Below are 6101 nucleotides of genomic sequence, written 5' to 3'. Positions count from 1 at the left end.
ACAGAAAAAAAAAAACAGAGAGCCGGAGGGAAAAAGGAGAGGATTAGAAGACCCTGCAAGAGTGAGTTGAGGGCTGAGTCAGCAATGGGGAGAGCTCAGGCTTAATCTAGTGACCCTCACCCCCAGCATGATGTTGCTGAGCTGGGACAGGACTGTAAACTGCTCCACCTGAGATACTGGCCAAGACATGTGGCATTTTTAAACCATATACCTCTCCCCAACCCAGATAGAATATTTCAGGGAGAAGGCAAGAAAGAGAATGGGCGTGTGAAAAGAGAATATAATACACTATCAACTGAGTTCCAACTAAATAGTAACATTGATTCCCCCACCCCCACCCCAGCAGAAATGGTTGCTAGAGAGCTAAATTGGATTAATCTACAGAGAAACGAAGACTATTATTTTTCTGACCATTTATGTGTTGTGCCTGTAGATTTTAAAACAGCTACATATACGAAAATCAACAGGCATTTCTATTTAACAGTAGTAACTGGTTAGAAAATAAAATGAAAATAAGGATTGTATGTTCAATGGCAATAAAAATATGAAATACTCAGAGCAGTTTGAATGTAACATATGTTCGAGTTACATGAATAAAACTATAAGGCTGACTTAAGAAATATAAAATATGAAAAATGGAGAGATGTACAGTATTTCCAATCAGGAAATCTAAAATTTTTTAAATGTCCAGTCTTACAAAATTAATTTTTAGGCTTAACTATATGTAATTTTTAATGAGGAAATGTAGGGAAAATTTTTCTTAAGAAAATAATGGAATTGATATATCTTTTAAAAAGTTAATTGTAGGGAAAAGAGCTCTAGTAGGCATAAAACATAGTAAAGCTAAATAGTTAAAATAGCATCATTTTGGCATAAGATCAATTGGATGGAGTAGCTCAGAACAGATTCCAACTTGTTAGTATATGAGATTTTAGTAAATGGTAAAATATATCATAAATATGTAAAGAATAGAGGATTATTCAGTAAGTGATGTTAGATTAAATGGCTTGATTGATACTTAGAAGAAAAATTAATTTAGATTTTGCTGTCACACCATAAACCCCCATGCCCCACAGCCCAGAAAACCCACTGAGATTAAAAAATTTAGGACATAATGGAACAATGTAGACATAGATTTGATGGGAAATGCGAAAAAGTTGAGAAATACTATGAAGTCTTGTGGAAGACAGGACAGCAACTTTGAAAGGAAGGAAAAGCATACCATGTTCTTGGAAAAGAAGGTTCAACATCACCAAAATGTTCATTCTCCCCTACTTAATTGATCAATTTAAAGCAATGCCAATAAGAATATCATCTTCTCTTTAGTCCCAGAGCCAGGCAGGTTAATTATATAGTTTATTTGGAAAAACAGATATGCGAGAATAACCAGGAAAAGAATCCCAACGAGAAATGAGCAACTGGGGAGGTGAGGGGCCTGGGCCATGTTATACAGATATTAGCACATGTGACTCACTTTAACAAATAGCATATGGGGAGCATTCAAAAGGCCTGGCAACTTATGCTTTTGTATTTTTTTGTACTTTGGGATCTCTGAGAATCATGTAAGGAACCCTAAGACCCTGGTGGAGAGACTGCGTTGAGGGGCTGCAAGGCCTTGGATGATACAGATGGAAAGAGTGTCAGCCTCCCTCCCACTAAGACCAGCCTTCTTGCTGACCACTCCAAGGACCCGTCACATGAATGCAGCCATCCTAGACATTCCACCTCTCCTGCCATCTGACCACAATCAGATGAATGACACAAGGCAAGTACCACAAAGTATCACTTAGCTGAGCTTCGATCAACCAACAGAACTATGAGAAATAATAAAATGGCTATTGTTTCAAGCCACTAAGTTTTGTGATGGCTTGTGATGCAGCAATAGATGATCTACCTAAAAAGAAAAGACAGAATGGGGTAGGGGTGGGATGGGACGCAATGATGGAAGATAGACTTCTTGAATGTTCTATGCCACACGATTTTGACTTTGGAATTATGTGTTTTATTAAATAAAAAGCCATTTCAATTTAAAAAATTAAACCACCTAAAAGAGCGAGAAAATGTAATCTAACTTTAAAAACTTCTGTGGGGTTTTTTTCTGGTAGATTTGGAAAGACATTCTAACTGGAGATTGACTGATGGGATAATATCACAAAGGAAAACAAATAATAAATTCAATATACATACATTTTTACTATACACGAAGGGAGAAAACTCATAATAAAAAAGAAAGAACCAGGGGTACTCGGGTGGCTCAGTGGTTGAGCATGTGCCTTTGGTTCAGGTTGTGAGCATCCGGCTCCCCACAGGGAGCCTGCTTCTCCCTCTGCCTCTGTCTCTGCCTCTTTCTCTGTGTCTCTCATGAATAAGTAAATAAACTCTTTAAAAAATAAGTAAATAAATAAAAGGCTATGAGACTAGACTAGGACAACCTGGAAAATCTCCCTATTTTAAAGTTAGCCATGCCATTTAAAGTAACATAATCTCGGGAGTGATATTTCATCATATACACAGCTTCCACCCGCCCTCAAAATGGAGGGGATCATACAAGGATGAAGGTCATTGGGGGTAATTCTCAGAATTCTGACTACCAGCAGGGATAACATTCAAATCTATAAGAAGAACTCTAAGACACAGGACATGAATAACATTTGCAAAAGACAGAATTGAAAAGTGAGCAGATGTATGGAAAAATGTTTCACTTCAATAAAAAGCAAAGAAATTCTAGTAAGAATCTTCTATTTCACAGGTTAAATTAGCAAGATACTCAGTACTGGCTGGGTATTCATTCAGTGATGGTAGCAATGCGAATGGTACACTATAGACAGGAAAAAAGTTGGTAATACATACCAAAGCCTTTAAAATATTTATATTCTTTGACCCACTAATTTAACCGCTATAAATCTATCTCAAGAAAATAACCCTAGGGATGCCTGGGTGACTCAGTGGCTGAGTGTCTGCCTTTGGCTCAGGGTGTGATCCCGGGGTCCTGGATGCAGTCCCACATCAGGCTCCCTACAGGAAGCCTTCTTCTCTCTCTGCCTATGTCTCTACCTCTCTCTGTGTGTCTTTCATGAATAAATAAATAAAATCTTAAAAAAACAAAATCCAAAAGAAACCCCAAAATTTGAAAAACAAAACAAAAAAACCCCAACTTTAAAGGCCATGATATTCACAGGAAATTATTAATAATGAAAAAGTAGAAATGAGCTAATTGACAAAATGAGCATGGTTTGGTAAACTATGACTCCAATTTAGTGAGATATTATGTGTCAGTAAAAACATGGCTATGCTGAAAGAAATAAAAGAATTTATGGATTGATGGAATACAACACTAGATTATTAAGATGTCCATTCTTCCACCCAATGCAACATTCCCACCCTAATTCAACAATTCCAGTAGCTTTTTGTTAAAGATGGGCAAACTAATTAAAAAATCCATATGATAATACAAAGGACCTAGAATACTAAATATAATTTTGAAAAAGAAGAACAAAATTGGAGGAATTACACTGCTTGGCTTTAAGACCTCATGTAAAACAATGATCAAGTCTTAAAGATAAAGAAATACAGGGATCCCTGGGTGGCGCAGCAGTTAAGCGCCTGCCTTTGGCCCAGGGCACGATCCTGGAGACCTGGGATCGAATCCCACGTCAGGTTCCCGGTGCATGGAGCCTGCTTCTCCCTCTGTCTATGTATCTGCCTCTCTCTCTCTGTGTGTGACTATCATAAATAAATTAATTAATTAAAAAAAAGATAAAGAAATACATCAATGGAATAGAGTAGGGAGTCCAGAAATAAACTCATACATATGTAGTCAACAAATCATATGAATTTCAGCAAACGTGCCATGGTAATTTTGATGGGGAAAGGAAAACCTCTTCAACATATGGTTTTGGAACAACTAGATATTTGCAAAATAATGAAGAATTGGTCTGAAAAAAATATTAACCTCAACCCTTACCTCACACCCTATACAAAAATTAACTTGGAATAGATCATAGACCTAAAAGGATAAAGTTTCTGAAAGAACACATAGGGATGATCTTCCCGACAGTGGGGTAGACAAAAAAGTCTTAGACTAGACATAAAACTCCTGAATTATGAAAAAAAGCATGGTAAATTATACTTCTGCTGTCAAAACCACACCACTAAGAAAACAAAAAGGCATTAACAACACAATGGGGGAAAATATTAGCAGGACACATATCTGACTAAGTACACATATAATAATATATAAAAAACTCTTAAAACCCAATAATAAGACAAACAGCCCAATTAATAAATGGCTCAGCATTTTCACTCCTAGTGTTTACCCAAGAAAATAAAAACATATGTCCACTCAAAGACTTCTACTTGCATGTTCGAAGTAGCATTATTTACACTAGAGAAAAACTGAAAACAACACAAATTCATTTATTCCAAGCGGTGAATGAATAAACAAACTGTAGTATATCCAAACAATAAAGCACTACTTATCAAAATGAAGGAACAAGCTACTGATACACACAATAGCATGGACGACTCCTGAAGACACACTGAGCAAAAGAAACCAACCATAAAAATACCATATACTGTGTGTAGGTTCCAAGTAGGCAAAACTAATCAATTTTTAAAAGATTTTATTTATTTATTCATGAAAGACACAGAGAGAGAGAGAGAGGCAGAGACACAGGCAGAGGGAGAAGCAGGCTCCATGCAGGGAGCCCGACGTGGGACTCGATCCCAGGTCTCCAGGATCACACCCTGGACTGAAGGCAGCACTAAACCTCTGAGCCACCCGGGCTGCCCAAAACTAATCAATCATAATGTACAACAGATGAATGGATGTCTGAGAGGTGGCTGGGGGGGAGTGGGGGGGGTGGGCTATGGTAGTGCTGACTGCCAAGGGTCTGGAGAGTACATTTAAGGTGATAGAAAAATCCATGTCTTGATTAGGGAGGTACGGATACAGGTTATCCATGCATTAAAATGCAAAACTATATTTATATATACAGTGGATGTGTTTTATTTTTCTTATTTATTTTTTTAAATATTTTATTTATTTATTTGAGAGAGAGAGTCAGAGAAAGAGCAGAGTGGAGGGGCAGGGGGAGATGGAGTCTTAAGCCAACTCTGAGCTGAGCGCAGAGCCCAATGTGGGGCTCGTTCTCACAACCCTGAGATCATAACCTGAATTGGACACTGAAACGACTGTGCCACCCAGGCACCCTGGAAGTGTTTTATTTTATATAAATTATACTTTTACTATAAAAATTATAAATTATATTTTTATATAAATTATATTTCCATAAGTTGATTTCAAAACTAAATTGTATAGTTATGAAGATCATATTCTAACATTAGAAAATGATTATGTTGGGGCATCTGAATGGCTCAGTTGGTTAAGCATCTGTAGACCTTTGGCTCCAGTCGTGATCTCAGGCCCCCCATCAGGCTCCCTGCTCAGGAGGGAGTTTGCCTCTCCCTCTCGCTCTGTGATCTCTCTCAAATGAATAAATAAAATTTAAAAAAAAGAAAATGATTGTGTTAAAATCAAACTTCAAAAAGAAAACAGAATTTTATACATATGATCACTGTTGTGAAAAACAGGCAAACAAATAAACAAAATACACGCAACATAAGTCTCTAAATTAAACAAACAAAAAGCACAGAAAACCTAGCAGAGAAACAAATGCCCCTGAACTATCAACAGTGCTTGTACTGGGATATTTAGGACATGGGTGCCTTTTGTTCTTTGCTCTTCTCACAGGTATGCATGATTTCAAAATTATTTGCCATCAGATTTAAAGTATTTACTATTGGGCAGCCTGGGTGGCTCAGCGGTTTAGCACTGCCTTCAGCCCAGGGTGTGATCCTGGAGACCTGGGATCGAGTCCCACGTCGGGCTCCCTGCATGGAGCCTGCTTCTCCCTCTGCCTGTGTCTCTGCCTCTCTCTCTCTGTCTCTCATGATAAATAAATAAAATCTTAAAAAAAATAAAAATAAAGTATTTACCATTAAAGTTAAGGGGCAGCTGGGTAGCTCAGTTAGTGGAGTGTGAGACTCTAGATCTCAGGATTATGAGGTCAAACCCCATGTTGGGTGTAGAGATTACTGAA

This window comes from Vulpes vulpes, chromosome 15, assembly GCF_048418805.1.
Source record: "Vulpes vulpes isolate BD-2025 chromosome 15, VulVul3, whole genome shotgun sequence".
Classification (NCBI taxonomy): Eukaryota; Metazoa; Chordata; class Mammalia; order Carnivora; family Canidae; genus Vulpes; species Vulpes vulpes.
This window is presented reverse-complemented; position numbering follows the sequence as displayed.